Below are 17,321 nucleotides of genomic sequence, written 5' to 3' on the forward strand. Positions count from 1 at the left end.
TATTACATCAAGTATTACAATGCACTATAAAACGTGTGAATAAACCAGATCTGTACATCACTGAAAACACTGCATTATAAAACATGAGATTAAACTAGATCTTTACATCACTGATTACGCTGCACTTTCAGCCTTGTGAATAAACCAGATCGTTACATCACTGATGACACTGCACTATAAACCTTGTGAAAAACCAGGTCTTTAGATCACTGATTGCACCGCACGTTAAAACTTGAGAATTTACCAGATCTCTATGTCACTGATTACACTGCACTAGAAGCCTTGGGAATAAATCAGATCTTTACATCACTGCTTACTCTGCCCTATAAAACTTGTGAATAAACCAGATCTTTACATCACTGATTACACTGCACTTTCAACTTGTGAATAAAGCAGATTTTACATCACTGAATACACTGCGCTATAAAATTTATGAATAAACCAGATATTTATATCAATGATTATACTGCACTATCAAATGTGAGAATAAACCAGATCTGTACATCACTGAAAACACTGCATTATAAGCCTTGTGAATAAACCAGATCTTTACATCACTACACTGCACTATAAACTTTGTGAATAAAACAGATCTTTACATCACTGATTATACTGCACTATACATCTTGTGAATAAACCATAGCTGTACATCACTGATTGCACTGCACCATAAACTTTGTGAATAAACGAGATCTTCACATCACTGATTGCACTGAACCATTAAGTTTTTGATAAAACCAGATCCTGACATCACTGATGACACTGCACTGCAAAACCTTGTGAATAAACCAGATCATTACATCACTGATTACACTGCGGTATAAAACTTTGTGAATAAACGAGATCTTTAGATCACTGATTACACTGCACTATAAAATGTGAGACTAAACCAGATCTTTACATCTCTGATTACACTGCATTATAAACCTTGTGAATAAACCAGATCTTTACATCACTGACTACACTGCACTATAAAAAGTGTGAATAAACCAGATCTTATCATCAATGACTGCACTGCATTATAAGCCTTGTGAATAAACCTGATCAGTGCATCACTGATTACACTGCACTATAAACTTCGAGAATAAACCAGATCTTTACATCTCTGATTACATTGCACTCTAAACCTTGTGAATACAGTAGATCTTTACATCATTGATTACACTGCCTGATAAACTTTGTGAATAAACCAGATCTTAACATCACTGATTATACTGCGCTATAAACCTTGTGAATCAACCAGATCTTTACATCACTGATTTCTGTGCACTATAAAGTTTGTGAATAAACCAGATCTTTCCATGGTCATGGTTCTTTCTGCTTGCAGCATACTGATTATTTTCAATTGATGTTTATACTGGTTAGATTTTTTAATGATTCAGATCCTTAATCACGTGTCTTGGGAAGATTTGTTTGAAACATAGAAATTAATTTGAAATAACAAATTAACACATCTGCTGAACATATACATTTGTTTTCATATATTCTGTTAATTTTTAAAGTAGAAAATCAAATGAGGCATGTGGAGATTTTATAATATTAAGCAATTTGTTGGATCACACAATTAGAAAGTGTGGGGATTGCTGCAATGTACACAGTATGCATACATGCAATAAATAAACATTATAAGTTAAAATGCTCCACTTTGATATTGTATTTGAACTTAAATCAAGGAAGTGGTGATCTGGTGGCACTATCACTAGACCATTAATCCAGAAACTCAACAGATGGAGTCCTGGTTAAATCCTGCCATGACAGACAATGGAATTTAAAATGAACTGAATAAAATTAATTGGAATTAAGAATGTACTGATGACCACGAAACCGTTGTCAGAAAAAATCCATTTGTCTCCCTGATGTTTAATGGAGAAGGAAAGCTGTCACTCCTTACTTGGTTTGGTCTACACGTGATGCCAGACCTCCAGTCATGTTGTTGACTCACAACTGCCCTCTGAAATGGCCTAGCAAGCCATTCAGTTGAAGGGCAGCTAGGGACAGGATGTCATTGCTGGCCAACCAGCAACACCCACCTTCCACGAGCGAATGTAAAAAAAGCACATTCAAATATTTCCAGGGAGAATTTTGTGTTCCAAGTGAATTACAAACTTTGATGATTATTTTTCATTTACCTGGTTACAAAATCCTTAAGCGGAAGATATTGATAATAAACCTTCAAATGCTGACTTCACAAAAGGATTGCACCAATCAGCAACTTGGAGTGCACATTCGGAAAGTGTGATTGAAAAATAAGCAGTACTGCTGTTAGGTTGTAGTGTGGGGACAAAGACAAAAAAGGAAGAAGAAAGAACAGGAGGGTCAGGTAACCTGCAATAAAAAATACATAAACAAACAAACAGGAGCGTCATGGGTTCTGTTCACTCTAAGAGCAGGCTCTGAGAGAGCTGGATCAGTGCGTGAAGGACTGTCCATTTTTGTGTGTTAAGGAGAGGACTGACCTCTGAACTGGATAAGAAAAAAAGAAAGTGTGATTGAATCTTTCACACAGACATGTGCATTGGTAAACCTCGGTGTAAACTTTAGGAGACACATAGCTTCATGGGTGTGCCTTATTAATACTCAAAATCTACATAAAAGCACAGGAGCTAAAAAAGGGCATAAATGTCGGACTTTAAGTTTGTAGGGATGGTTCTGTATTGGGGAGATGGGAAGGAGCATTTGGGAATTTGGTGGGAGCAGAAAGAACCAGTAAAACCGGCAACTGAAACATACTGGAACAAACCACCCTGTAAACCTCAACATGGAGGCCCATTACAACCAGCATGTCCAAGTATTATAGGTTTTATACTGTTTTACTTTCCTCCTTTGGGAAAACAGTTTATTTAAATACCACAGACTTGTTTGCCTGCCTATTAAAGGAGACAGTGAACTGAGATGGGATTGAACCAGGTTAAAGCTGTGATCATCCTTGGGTAATAGGGAGCTGTAATCCCTCAGTCCCTTTAACCATAAACTCTTACAGTGCCATGCAATCTTACCTGAACTGGAGTCTGCCACTCAGTAGACAGATAAATATGGTTCAACCCTCTGTCTTCCCTTACTGCTACAAGTACAGAGTTCTCCATTCCTCAGGCAGATCCTTGTGATCCCACACCAAAGGATTTGTAGACTGGATAATTCAAAATGTCCCCCCACTTGATCCACTCCCTACCCTCTGGCCACTCCAACTTGTCTGCAATTTGGCATTGGGCAGTTAAGGCCTATTACACGGCTGCCCTCACTTCCTGGCCAAATCTTAAATTTGAACCGGGTACGAAGAGTTCATGAGGTTTGTTGGAAACTTGCCAGATCATTCTACTCAAGGCCTTTGCTGTTGTGGATTGGGAAAGTTGGAGCTGTCCCTTGAGTGGTCTTTTTACACATTGAGCATCCCCTAATGTCTGCCCCCTGTCTATGCTTCAACCCCAAGCCTCCTCTGACTACATCATAAAGACATCGAAACCTACCAGCCCTCCCCTATTGCCCATTGAACCTTAACTTTCTCATTGCCAACAGTGAAATGTTATTTCCCAACCCTTGAACCCACACCTCCCTCCCACCCCCAACCCCACCCCACCATACACACTTGGTCTGGGATTTGAATCTGCTTGCTGTCCCAGTCCTGGCCATTGCTGCCTCGAATGCTGCGGGGACTATGGAGCTGATTAGCCATCAGCTGTCTGATGCAGAACATGCCCCTTTGTAAGGAGATGAATGACCGTCTTCCTGCTAATTAACACTCCCTGGAGGGTTAAATGGCTGTTGATCTGTTGTTAACAGACCACCTAAAAAGTCCTTCCCTGACCTCAAATTTCTCACACTCCACCCACTCCATCTCACCATCGCCATTTCTACCCATCAGAGTCTCCCTCGACCTTCATAAATTTCAGTTGCTGCAATGAGATAAGACCATAATAATACCATAAGAAATGGAAACAGGAGTAGGTGGTTCAGCCCCTCTCGCTTTCTCTACCATTTAGCAGGATGATGGCTGATTGGATTTCCTCGCATCCATTTTCTTGCCCTTTTCCCGAACCTCTTGATCTTCCAACTGATCAAGAATCTATCTCAGCATTAAGTATACACAAGGACTCAAACCCCACAGGTCTCAGTGGCAAGGAGTTCTAAAGACACTCAATCCTCTGGGGAAAGAAATTCCTCCTCATCTCAGTCTTAATTTGGTGATCTATTCTGAGACTATGCACTTTTTACCCTGTCAATCCCCTTAAGAATCCTACATGTTTCAATGCGATCATCCCTCATTTTTCAAAACTCTAGTGAGTAGTGTCCCAACCTGTTTAGCCTTTGCTCATAAGGCAATCCCTCCTAGTGAACCTTCTCTGAACTGCCTTAAATAGAAATGTTACCTTTCTTAAATATGATGAGGAGGTGCCAGTGTGGTGACTGGGATGGACAACGTTAAAAATCACACAACACAAGTTAAAGTCCAATGGATTTATTTGGAAGTTCTAGCTTTCAGAGCACTGCTCCTTCTTCATGTAGCTGGGGAGCAGAATCATAAGTCACAGAATTTATAGCAAAAGATTACAGTGTGATGCAACTGAAATGATATATTGAACAAACCTAGATTGCTGTTACGTTTTTCATCTTTTAGAATGTGTTGCAGGTTTCAGTTCATTAATATGGAAATCCCAGAATTTCTTTTAAGTCACATTCTCGAGATAACTCAAGGTTTTATAAGGTGATATCTCAGCTCAGACAATACATTAAAGGTATGGAGTTAGAGTCAGTCTGTATCCCAATGTTGAGTCAGACTGGTTCTACTTCCAAAGTAGGAATTTATGAAATGGGACATGGATTGATTGCCTACATTGACTACCTGCAGATTGTATGCTTTTTGAGCAAAATAGAATGTATCTGCAAATGTAAATTCACCCCATAGACTTATGCGCGCATGTGTTTCTGCATGAGAGAGAGAGTGTGAGTGTGTGCGTGGGAGTGTTTGTTCATGTGAGAGATTGTGTGCTTGTGTGTATGTGCTTGGTAGAGTATGTGTGTGTGTGAGTGATGGAGTATAAGCCTGTGAGAGGCTGTGAGTGTGGGTGGGGGTGTGGGAGCTGTATGTGAGAAAGTACATGAGAGAGGGTCTGTGTATGAGTACATAAGAGGCTTTGTGTATGTGTGCGTGTGTGCATGTCTGCGTATGCGCGTGTGTATGTGTGTGTATGTGTGTGCATGTGTACATGTATGCGTGTGCGCATGTGTGTGAGAGAGAGAGAGAGAGAGAGAGAGTGTGTATAGTGTAGTGGGGTCACCTCCCTCCTTATCCCCACCACCTGCCCTCTGGATGCTGAAAATGTGAAGAAATGTAAGAAGTGTTAATTTCCCACGTGGATTTCCTGTCTGCAATACCTCCCAACATACCTCCAACATCATAAATGTTGGCCCCACTTCACCTCACCACAAAGCCAAGCAAATGGCTGGGGTACATAACCTGAGTCACATGACCCACTCTTGCCTACATCAAGGTTTTGCAAGGAAAAGCAAAGGCTCTATCTCTTGTGAGACTGAAAGACTGGGACCTAGTTATTCCAATTCGTTCACAGACATTGTGTCCCAAGCTGCATCAGGGAATCACCAATTGCCAATTTTCTAGGATTGGCTGAAATCTCCCGAAATTGAAGATTGACTTCATATTATTTGAGCATTTCTCTTTACCAAATAAAAAAATATTGAAACATATGGGGAAATTGGCTGTTTGTCTGACAGTTAAGCATCATTCAATGGAGTAATAAATTCTTTTGTTTTCCAATTGATGTTGGCAAGCAGTGTATCATAAGGAGGAATTTAATGGCTAACTACTGGCAAAAATGTGGGGGCAGCTAATCATGTGATGAAACGTCCAGGAATACATAAAATTACAGTCGACAAACCTATAAGAATCACAGGGGAGTGCAGCGAGAGAGATTTCGAGTGGAAGGTTGGATCTGGGGTAAGGTGGGGAGAGGGTAAGTGGGGATACTGGTGAAATCCACTTTGATTCCATGTGGTTGGAGGGTTCTAAGGCGGAAGACGATGCCTTTTTCCTCCAGGCATCGAGTGGCTAGAGTTTAGCTGTGGTGCAGGCCCAGGACTTGCATGTCCTTGGCGGAGTCGGAGAGTGGGTTAAATTGTTCAACCAAAAGGTGGGAGGTTTGGTTAGTGCGGGTAGTCACCTGACACCTGGAGGAAGAACACCTCATCTTCCACCTTGGGACTCTCCAAACACAGGGGATCAATGTGTGTTTCACCAGTTTTCCCATTTCCCCTCCCCACACCTTATCCCAGATCCAACCTTCCAACTCGGCACCATCCTCTTAAACTGTCCTACCTGTCCATCTTCCTTCCCACCTATCCACTTCATCCTCCACCCCGACCTATCACCTTCACCCTCCACCTCCATCCGTCTATCCAGCCCCACCCCTCTCCCATTTCTCTCTCAGCCTCCTAGGGCCACTCTCTCATTTCTGATGAAGAGCTTATGCTCGAAATGTTGAATCTCTTGCTCCTCGGATGCTGCCTGGTTGGCACCACACTTTTAGACTGTAGGAACCATAGAATAGTTACAGCACAGAAGGAAGCCCATTGACCCATCATATCTGCATGGCTGTCTGACTGCATGATGTACCTAATGCCATTTCTCTGCTTTCACCCCACAACTCCACACGCACCTCCTTTTCAGACAATAATTCTATTTCCTCTTAAAAGTCTCAATGAATTTTCCTCCACAACACTGAAATGCAGCATATTCCAGAGCCATGTGCTGTGCAAGATAATTCCTTAGCAATCCATCAGAAAGGGTGCAGATTTTCAGTTGCACAGTATTTTAAGTTCAAAGTTACGTTTATGTTACAGTATTAATATGAAGAGACTTCATTTTCATACTCATCCCCATGTTCAGTCTCTGTTCATATGATAACTGCAGTATTGGTGCAATACCACTTCACATTTGTACTATGATGGTAATCTAAATATTTTACAAATCAGAAGGCCAGCAGTATACTTCTAGTAAGAGTATGATGCCCCTTATGCCAAACTCTGAAATATCACAAACTAACTCCACAAAAGTGATAGCGACCCCTTTCTTTAATTTGAAAGATAACACTGTTGGATCAGTATTATTTATTGATAGTCTGTGTTGTACAAACAAGAGTTACAGGTTGGAAGTGAATTAGTATATGCAATGTCATGTATGAAATTGATACTGTAGGGTAATATGGCAAAGCCTATATCACAGGTAACGTCCTTGTCAATTTGGCTGGGACAGAGAGAGGGGGAGGGATGGTGGGGTTATACATCGGCTCATAGAATTTATATAACTGGGATTATAGGATCTATGCATGGCTTAAAGTGGGTAAAAGTAGGAAAACTGGGATCAAAGTACGGTTGCATTGCATCTGGTTTAAATTCTGAAAAGATAGTGGGCACGATGATTCATGAAGTGTGTCTAGATCTGAAACATGTCTGAGAAGAAAGATTTCTGACTGGACAATAGCTTTAATGGCCAGAGGGTAATGCTTAAGGCCATGGTCTCACCTCTTTTTAGAAGAATTACTATGCAAAGGTGCCCTATTTAAATATTTTCAGCCACGTTCATAGACTGCCACCTTGGTTTATTTTTATAATAAGCTGTACATTGTTCAATGTTTACCGGCGAATTGCAGAATTGCCAATTAACTATCTTTTGTAATACATAGGATGTAATCAAAGTTGATCAGTACACACCAAGAACATTTAACTTCCAAAATTTATTACAAATCTGAATAAAGAATAATAAAAGATAGCTAAGAGGAATTACCTACCCACAAAAACTTTGTAGGAAGTTTTTTTTTACTCTCTGATCTGTCTGTAATAAGTTTAAAATTGAGTTATGAGTACTGTGCTCTATTTTATAAACTTTTCACTTACAAAGTCACAGGAAACATTGTACTATGGAATTCAAAATAATAATTAATCCAAGCTCAAATCATAACATTATAAGTGAGTCAGTAAAATTAGAATGACTCTCTGGTTATATTTCTCACATGTAGGTAAGGAGAAAGGAAGCTTGCCTCTAAAAAAACATTACTCCTCCTGCCATCTGTTTGGACGATCTTTAACTTTTTGTTCCACAGATCAATTTCAGTAAAACACAGTCTGTGAACTCATGCTACTGACCTCTGCTCCTCACCCTTGGGTTCTGACTCTGTGATTGGCAGGAACCTGGGGCGATTAACAGGGGTCAGTTGCACTGAAAAAAATTGTTCATTATTGAAATTGATCTCCATTCAAAAAAAGTGAAATGCCTTCCAAATGAATGGTGAGGGAATGTTCAGTATTAAAGGAGTTGAAAAGATTAGACTATTTAATGGCACATTCCTATACTTTAATGTGTGTCCATCACTGTTATAAATTTGTTTCATTTCTGAATACTACATATTGAAATAATTCTTTCTGAAGGCTTCCTGGTGGCTTAATTGGTAAAAGCACTCCGCAGCGTGTGACTGAGTTATACAAAACAGGAAGCTTCCAAGTTCAGCCCCTACACTGTGCTGAATTACTTGATCACTGTTGAGGTGTCAGAACAGCCGCTGTAATGGCTCCAGTTCTGTGATACATTCAAGGGAAAAATGGTCTTTGAACTCCCGATCTGAAATTTTGTTAACATGTTTGAGTGGTGTGGGCATGGAATGAGTTGAAAAGTGGACATACTCACCATTTGTAGTACCACTGGACTTTCTATCAAGTCTGCAGTGGACGAGCTCCACATTTTAAATTTCATCAGAGAAAAAGGGTGAGGGTGCACTTATTGACCGACCAATTCTACCAGGGCATCATTTTGTTTTTGCTTTGTTTTTAACTCTTTTTTTTGCAAGGCCTTGGAATTTGTCTCCTGTTTAAATGGTGTATTTTGTATGCAATAGTGGCAGTCACAAAACCAGAGTACGAAACAAGTGAATGTTGTCATTCAGGATTTTTCAGATGATGGATGTCCGTGCTCTGAAGAGTTGATTGGGAACAAACTCCCACTGATCAAGCCTGCCCCATGCTGGAGAGTCAATTGGCTGGAGGTGGGAATTCAGTCCCTCAATCAGGAGGATATCTCACCTGAGAGTGATTGCCTTTTTGTGGTCACTGCTGGAATTATAAGAAGGTTCCAGAGTCAAACTCCAGTAGTCCAGGACTACGTCTATGGAGGTGTTTCTAGAACAAGGAGGGGGAGATAAGACCAACAGAGAGTAAGCAGGGACAAGGGCAGGGGACAGGGGCAGGGGACTGAGGTCAGTAGATTGAATGAGCACCTACGAAGGACAGTCCATGATGGGAACAGTACAGAGGGGCCATGCCTCATGTTCAAAGAAATCCATGAACTGAGGTGACCCATCCCCCTTTCCATTCGAGGCCTGAGCAGGCTCAGTTTACAGGCTCTGACCACTGGTCCTGAACTCCACAATTTTGATGTCAGTGGGCAACAGCCTTTAAGTGCTTGAGAAGTAGCTGGAAGTAAGATACAACACCGGCATGGCAGGTGCTCTAGTCTTGTTTGGTCCACTTGAACATGTGGATGAGTTGAGTGGGTGAGACAGTGGTGATAAGTCATTTGGGGAGTTTTACAACAACATATCCTTCCCCACATTCAAATAAACTGGCAGGAGGACTATAAAGTTCAGTCAGTGGTCTTTTCATCATGAAAATCATCTTGGTGTTGGAAAATGCTTTGATCTCTCTACTTTGGATCAATGAATTTAACTTGACTTTATACAAGGAACATCCAGTGCTGCTAATGTATGTTGCTTTGAAGAGCATTTAAAAAGACTGACAGTAAGGTTTATACCAAAATCTAAGTAGAGAGAGTGGTGTGGAATAATGTCACTGGACAAGTGATCCAGAGACCAAGGCCAATGCTGTGGGAATGTGATCTTAAATTCAATAAATGAGAAAGTCTGGAATTAAAACCTACTCTCAGTTATTGTGACCATATTCATTTCATCATTTGTCATATTAAAAACCCCACTGGTTGACTAACAAACAAAGAGAATGCTGGGAAAACTCAGCAGGTCTGGCAGCATCTATGGAGAGAAACAGTGTGAATGTTTCGAGACCAGTATAACTTTCCTGCTTAATTTATCTCTTTTAGGGAAGGGAATCTCTTGCCCTTACTTGTTCTGTGAATCCAGACCCTCAAGAATGTGGCTAGTACAATTGCAACATGTAAAAGCTTTCTGAATGAGTATATGAATGGGAAGGGTTTGGAGGGATATGGGTCAGGTGCTGACAGGTGGGACTAGATTGGGTTGGGATATCTGGAGGCATGGATGGATTAGACTGTTTCTGTGCTGTACATCTCTAAAACTCTATGACTCTGGATAATGCTTGGAAGGGTATAAGGACACTGAGGGATAGACAATAATTGCTGGCCTTTGCTGCAGTCTCCATCAAGACTAGATTGTTTTCAAATAAGGTTAATTTTAAAGGTATTTTCTTGCTTATTTTGGCCCAGAAATTCTGAAACACTGTGCTGAATTTTTATCAAAAATCAAGTGTCAATTTTGACAAATTTCTTGGAGGATTTTTTCTCGCCTTGAGGCTGAGCAAGATTTTTCACATAAACTTCCCAAAATCCACTCCATTACTGATGCACCGTAGCCCCATGGAATTCCACTCATTGTACATTCCCCCTCACCACTGGGGGGAGCCTCCCAGGATTCTCAGCACCGATGTCATTTGTAAATGGCAGTTTTGTAGCAACAAAAGCACAGTGAGTCTGAAACTGCCTTCCATGGTTCATGTGAAATATATCAATTAATGTCCAACAGAGTGAAGCTACAGCTCTCTTTGTAGAGCTGGATGTTATGGTGAATGGGGTGGCGCAGAAGAAAGCCATTGTCTATCTCCAGGACTGGCAGAAGAGACCACGCAACAAGACTCTGCCATGTGGATTGTGGCTATCATTCAGGTCAGTGCCATTTGCACAGAACAGATGAATACACAACAATGAAAGAAAGTGAAAGAATAAATGTCACCATCTTCTCTCTGCTACCTCACACTCACTGTTTTTCTGATACCTTACCCAACTCTTACCAAGCCCCTTGGTCTACCGCTCACTATTGCACACAAGTGTTTTGTCTCATTCCGAGAGAAAGGCCTACAATAGGGTGGAGAGAACGGGTACAGGCGTTGGCGGTGGTGGGGGAGGGGGTGGGTGGATGGTGGGTAGAACTCCTGCTATTCAATTCCTCACCCCCAACAAGGAGAGGATCCTGGCTCTGGCTGTCGAGGACAATCATGGTTCATTTGGTGATGCTGAGATCTCCATCTCCTTGTAACCAATCATTATCCATTTCTGTGCTGCACTCCTATCACTGTCACAGAGAACACACTCATAATTTGTCCAAATTTCAACTTGTTTTTCCAAAATTGGTCTGTCTTTGTTCCTGTTAGGTACTCGTGACATTGCAGTTTCTGGGGTCAAAGAGAGCAGGCCCATCAGGCACCTCCTCCTCCTCCTCCACCACCACCACCACCACCACCACCACCACCTCTGAGGAAGGTACCACATTCTTTCCAGGCTGCCCTGGCAAGACTGCCTCCTGACCCCTCTTCCACCAGCTCAGATACTGACACCTTGGCTAGATTGGCTAGATTAGAGTTGGTACATCCTGTTGGTGAGGACTTCACTGCCACATCTGCACAGCTGGCCGGGGCAGAGATACCCCAGGCAGCTGGCACTCGGAGGACTGCTGAACATGCTCAGACCCGGGCAAAAGAGGACCTGCAGTGTCAGCAATTCAGAACCTTGTTGAAATACACAAGCAGACACAACAGCAGCAGTGTGACAGGAGCATTGAGCAAAATGGCTCAAAGGTTGGAAGATTCCACCAAAGTTACTTACACAGTGCTTTCGCTGGCACACACATTCATATACATTCTGCTGTATAACACATGACCTTGCACTCCATTATTCTAGACACTGGTGTTCAGCAAAATAACAGCAGATGAAGGACCTTGTCCTCACTCCAGATGTTCCTTCCTCACAAGGAGATAGTAGGCCCCTGCACCCCTCCCCAAGAAGTCTCCTCTCATGTCATTCCAGGGGTGCCCATTCATCCACGTCTACCCTTCCTGCAATACTCAGCACTGTTCAAGTGGAAGAAATTGAGACTTCCTCTGGACAGGGTGCACTCAACATGACTAGGCCCTCTAAACAAACCATCCCCTTGGTGGCCCAACTAAACTTCCAAAACTGATAGTCTCCATTGTAGGACAGCCTCCCTCAACACCAGCTGCAGATCCCAGCACTACAGCAAGACATAGTATTAGGCAATGGAAGAAGATAACTTTCTAATGGCATATGAGTTGCATAGATGGCACTTTGGAGGTTTTGGGTTAGTGTATTAACATGGATAGAAAACTGGCCAGCAGAAAGGAAGCAAAGAGTAGGAATAATTGAAAAATAGAATCATACATTAAAAAAAGAAATCCTTTGATCCTTCGAGGCTCTTCCAGCAAACGACACCAAATCGATACCAACTCCACTTTACAGCTGAAAGCACATAGTCTGGCAGAACTGACATGTTAAGAGAGACAGGATTGGTTAGACTCTATTCTTGTGAATAGAGAAATGAGGGGAATTTAATAGAAACCAAGACATTTCTGACAGGACTAGTGAGAGTAAATGCAAAAGTGATGTTCTTGATGACTGGGGAGTCTAGAACCAGACGTCACAGTCTATGGAGACAGGGTAGATCATTCAGGATTGAGATCAGAAGAAATTTCTTCACCAGAGACAGGGGAACTTGTCTAACTCTTTGCCACAGAAAGTGGTTGAGGCCAAAACGTTGAATGCTTTCAAGAAGGAGATAGATGTAGGTCTTAGGACTACATTGAGGATCAAAGGGTATGGAGCAAAAGCTGCAGCACGCCACTGAGTTAGATGACCAGCCATGGTCATTTTGAATGACAGATCATGCTTGCAGGGTAAAATGGCCAAATGTTCCTATTTTCCTATGAATCTTTGGAAACATGCACATTTGTAAATGAATGTTCATCTTTCATCATCAGCTGTGAGTCTCTCTAGTTGCAACTACAATGAAGATTAGAGGCTAGCCACCCTTAGGATTATACAATGTTTGATGGTCCAAGATGCTATTGAGCACCATCTGCAGCTCAGGGGAATCTGGAAGGTGTTTGCACCTTTGACACCCATGGTGAAACTGTCCAGGCTGCAATGCATTGCTGCATGTCACAGACATTACTGGCATTGATTTTTGATGCTAGATGATGTGGTAAGGAGAGCTTGCAGTGAAGAGTTGGATACACTGAGTAGATCAATGCCTAAGGTCCATATATACATTTAGGGTTTGCAGCTGTCTCTTGTCTGTATAATATTGCCTGTACCTCACAGAATGAACATTTTCCCTGCCCACCCTGGGTGAGGTGACAGCCATTTTTACCTCCATCGTGCTCTTTATATTTCCAGCATGAAGGAAGGAAATAGCAGTTGTACATCTGGGGTGTGTCAAATAGTCATCACTATCTAGATGACCCCACCCCTGTGAAATACTCATATTCCCCTTTGCTTAGTCCTCCTTGTCGGGCTTTGATTTACCCACATTTCTGATCAACCAGTCTATTTAACTCTTTATCCCCAAACTTCACCATCTGAGCCACAGCACTATAATGTTATTATATCACTAACCATTCTGCCAGACTTGGTAATGCACTATTCTCTCATTGAAGGCAGGATGATTCTCACTCTACATTATCCCTTACCCATCCATGCTATATTGAGTTCCCCATTTTATTATTAAATTGCCCCCTTCACAATTGTTACCCTCTCTGCATTTTAGCTCCGACCCCATGACTAAGTTCCCAACCTCTCCTCCTGCAGTAGTGTTTTCACCAACACACACACCTCAATTCCAACTTGATCTTTAGTGGACAGATCTGTGGGACTGACCATGACTCACTGCCATGACTGACTTGGATGAAGGGCCCTGCCTGATGACTGACCAGTCCCCTGGTTCTTTTCTACACGGTTTGCCCACTGACATCCTACAATTCCCTGGACTGGTTGCACAGGTTCACTGGGCCCACAGGGCTAACCATGACCCACTCACTACACTATACAAGTATGAACACCCTGACCCTGACTGTTCCAAGCTGCTGAGTGATTATACTCCAGGTTCTTAGACTAATATTGAAGGTTGTTTTTACCTGAAGGGTGAAGGGTGTCTCCCCTGACTTAACTGTGAAATACTCCATGACCATTTACTTGAACCACACACAGGGTGCATGCTGCATGTGTGGCTGGTACATGGTGCAGATTGACATAGCTCAGTGGTATATCCACCCCCTTGATTGATGACTGCTGACTACCACGTCAAGGGCTACCTGGCTTTATGTCTGTACTAAAAGGCAAGGCAAAGGCAAAAGCACTGTGAGCCTATAAACTTCCCCGCTTTCTCAGTAATTCATGCTTTTCTATCAATTTTTTTGTCATCTGCAAACTTAGCAACAATGCCCTCAGTTCCGTTGCACAGGTTATTTATGTATAAATGAATAATTGTGGGTCCAATCTGAACCAAGTGGAAGTCCACTATCCAGGGGCTTCCATCCCGGGAAAGATGCTAGTTCTTCTGGATGGAAGTAATCATGGTTTGGATGTTTGATGAATTTCTGCAGATGTTTGGTGAATTTCTGCAGAGCATCTTGTACATTCTGCACAATACTGCTACTGCACATCATTGGTGGAGGGAGTGGATGTTTGTGGAGATGGTGCTAATCAAACCGGCTGCTTTGTCCTGGATGGTGTCAAGTTTCTTGAGTGTTGTTGGAGCTGCACACATCCAGGCAAGTGGGGAGTATTCCAGTACACTCCTCCACTTGTGCCTTGTAGATGGTGGACAGGGAAGTCAGGAGGTGAGTTACTTGCCACAGTATTCCTAGCTTCCGACTTGATATTGTAGCCATCGTGTTTATATGGCAAGTTCAACTGAGTTTCTGGTCAATGGTAATCCCTAGGATGTTGATGGTGAAGGGTTCAGTGATGGTAACACCATTAAATGTCAAGGGACAGTGGTTAGGTTATCTCTTATTGGAAATGGTCATTGTCTGGCATTTGTGTGGCATAAATGTTACTTGTCATTTGTCATCCAAGCCTGGATGGTGTCCATATCTTGTTGCATTTGAACATGGACCTACTTCAATATCTGAGGAATATCTGCAGAACTGCCTTCCCAGTTCTTCCTCCACCCAGAGCACCAATTTAATTTTGCATTTATCTGTACGTCAATGTAGGGAGATATTTTATAGGGGTTAGAGTTTTAACCAGTAGAGTTATATGTCAACAACTTCTTATTGTTATATACCTTTAGCTGAAACCTTTGCATTCGTAATAAATAGTAATTCTTGTTTAATACAGAAACCTGGTCTGGGCTTTCTGTCAACTTTGGTCCAAAAGGCAAACAAATTGGAGAATTTTGCATACCTCATTAAAATTTCAGGTTTTGTGATGAATCTGGGAATAACAGGACTTGATTTCCAACTAGGAGAAAGTAAGGACTGCAGATGCTGGAGATCAGAGTCAAGAGTGTGGTGCTGGAAAAGCGCAGCAGGCCAGGCAGCATCCAAGGAGTAGGAGAATCAATGTATCCGGCAAAAGCCCATCATCAGAAATGGTCCTGATGAAGGTCTTATGCTCATAACGTCGATTGCCTTGATTTCCAACATCCTATCCCAGTAAGACATGACAATACAATCCTTAACCAGGAGTGACACACATTCCTCATCCACAGACATTGGCATCTGAGATTTGCCAACTGTTGATGATCATTATGGTACCTTTATAATTCATTTGTAGGACATTTAGGAAGCACAGTCGTACCTTGCAGGGCACACTGACAACTCGCATTGAAAGACTGCTCCAAGACAATTTGCAGGCAGGGACAGGCCCAGTTTACGGTTTGGACCAGGCTGCAGCTCAGGGCTGCTCAACTGATATCTTAGTGCTTGCTCACTTGGCAGCTACCTGCATCATTGCACCATCCTTGCCTTGTTATGTCATAGTTGATAAAGTGTGTCGTTGGAAAAAGCACAGCACGTCAGGCAGCATCTGATGAGCAAGAATATTGATATTTTGGGCATAATCCTTCATCAGGACTGGAATCCAACCTCCAACCTCCTGCCCTCACTCCCTTTGCTCCAACCCCAACGAAGGAGCAGCTGGTGCACCAAGTTATAGCTGAAGCAGGATATGTGATGGAGATATGGCCTTTGTTATTGGGGCGGAGCATGTCTCATTGTTAAGAGCAATGTGTGCAGTCCCTATCTAAAATATATGCCATCATTAACTGGTCTGAGAGTTAAGAACATCTCTCAATCCTTGAATTCCCAATGTTGGTCATTTCCACTGAGAATCTTACATCAAAGTACTAGTAGGACATTGATCACTGTAACTGTGAATGCAGCAGGACTGCCGGCAAAGCCAGGAATAGCCACAGTCTCTGGGAAGGATGAGGTGCATCCAGTTCAAGGAGTGGTTGAAGCTGCAGAACCTCTCCCTCAGTAGGTGGGAATCCGCAGAGGTTCAGTGTCCTTCAGCTCTGACTCCATCGTATGGGAGTGAGTGAGTGAGTGAGGCTCAGTATCAGTGGGCAGGGTTTTTATGTCCTGGATCTGGCATCGTCTGATCAGGTTGGCTGTCCTATCCATAGCAAAATGTTGGAAATGTGGAGAATGTTTGGAACAGCATTGCTCTGGATTGATTTTAAGAGAGTTTGAACATCCAATCAAGAGAATTGTAACCCTGGGTTTTCCCTTTCCTGCTCAACCTCCAATTTCTTCTTATTTACTACTTCTTCCTCCCATGTCTTTTACCTCATGCCAGTTATCCCAGTACCAATAGGAGTCTTGTTGACTTGTCAAAGCCACATGTCTCTGTTTCTCACCAGTTAGAGAGAAGACAATGAGATTGTTTCTGTAGGAGAATCTGTGCAGCCTCCCCAATACAGTGAGGAACGCTATGTCACCTACGTCTGGACGAATCTGTTGTATGGAAATTGATGGTTCCAGTCATCTTCAGATCACCTGGCATTGCCATCCTTGCCCTTTTTGTAGGCTCAAGTCAAGTTGTCCGAGGGTGCACAGGTCAGTGACCACTTGCTTGCTAAATTGGAACAGCCTCAGACATAACTCTGTGGAAATAAGAGAACTGCGTTCTGAATATCCCAGTGGGGCGCAGACTTCCACGGAGCAAACTTCCATCCCTACCTCAGATATGGACGTGTCGGTGTTGAACTGGGTTAGACAAAGTTAGAAGGTTATAGTCCAACACAAGGTTATAG

This window comes from Hemiscyllium ocellatum, chromosome 1, assembly GCF_020745735.1.
Source record: "Hemiscyllium ocellatum isolate sHemOce1 chromosome 1, sHemOce1.pat.X.cur, whole genome shotgun sequence".
In the NCBI taxonomy this organism is placed as follows: Eukaryota; Metazoa; Chordata; class Chondrichthyes; order Orectolobiformes; family Hemiscylliidae; genus Hemiscyllium; species Hemiscyllium ocellatum.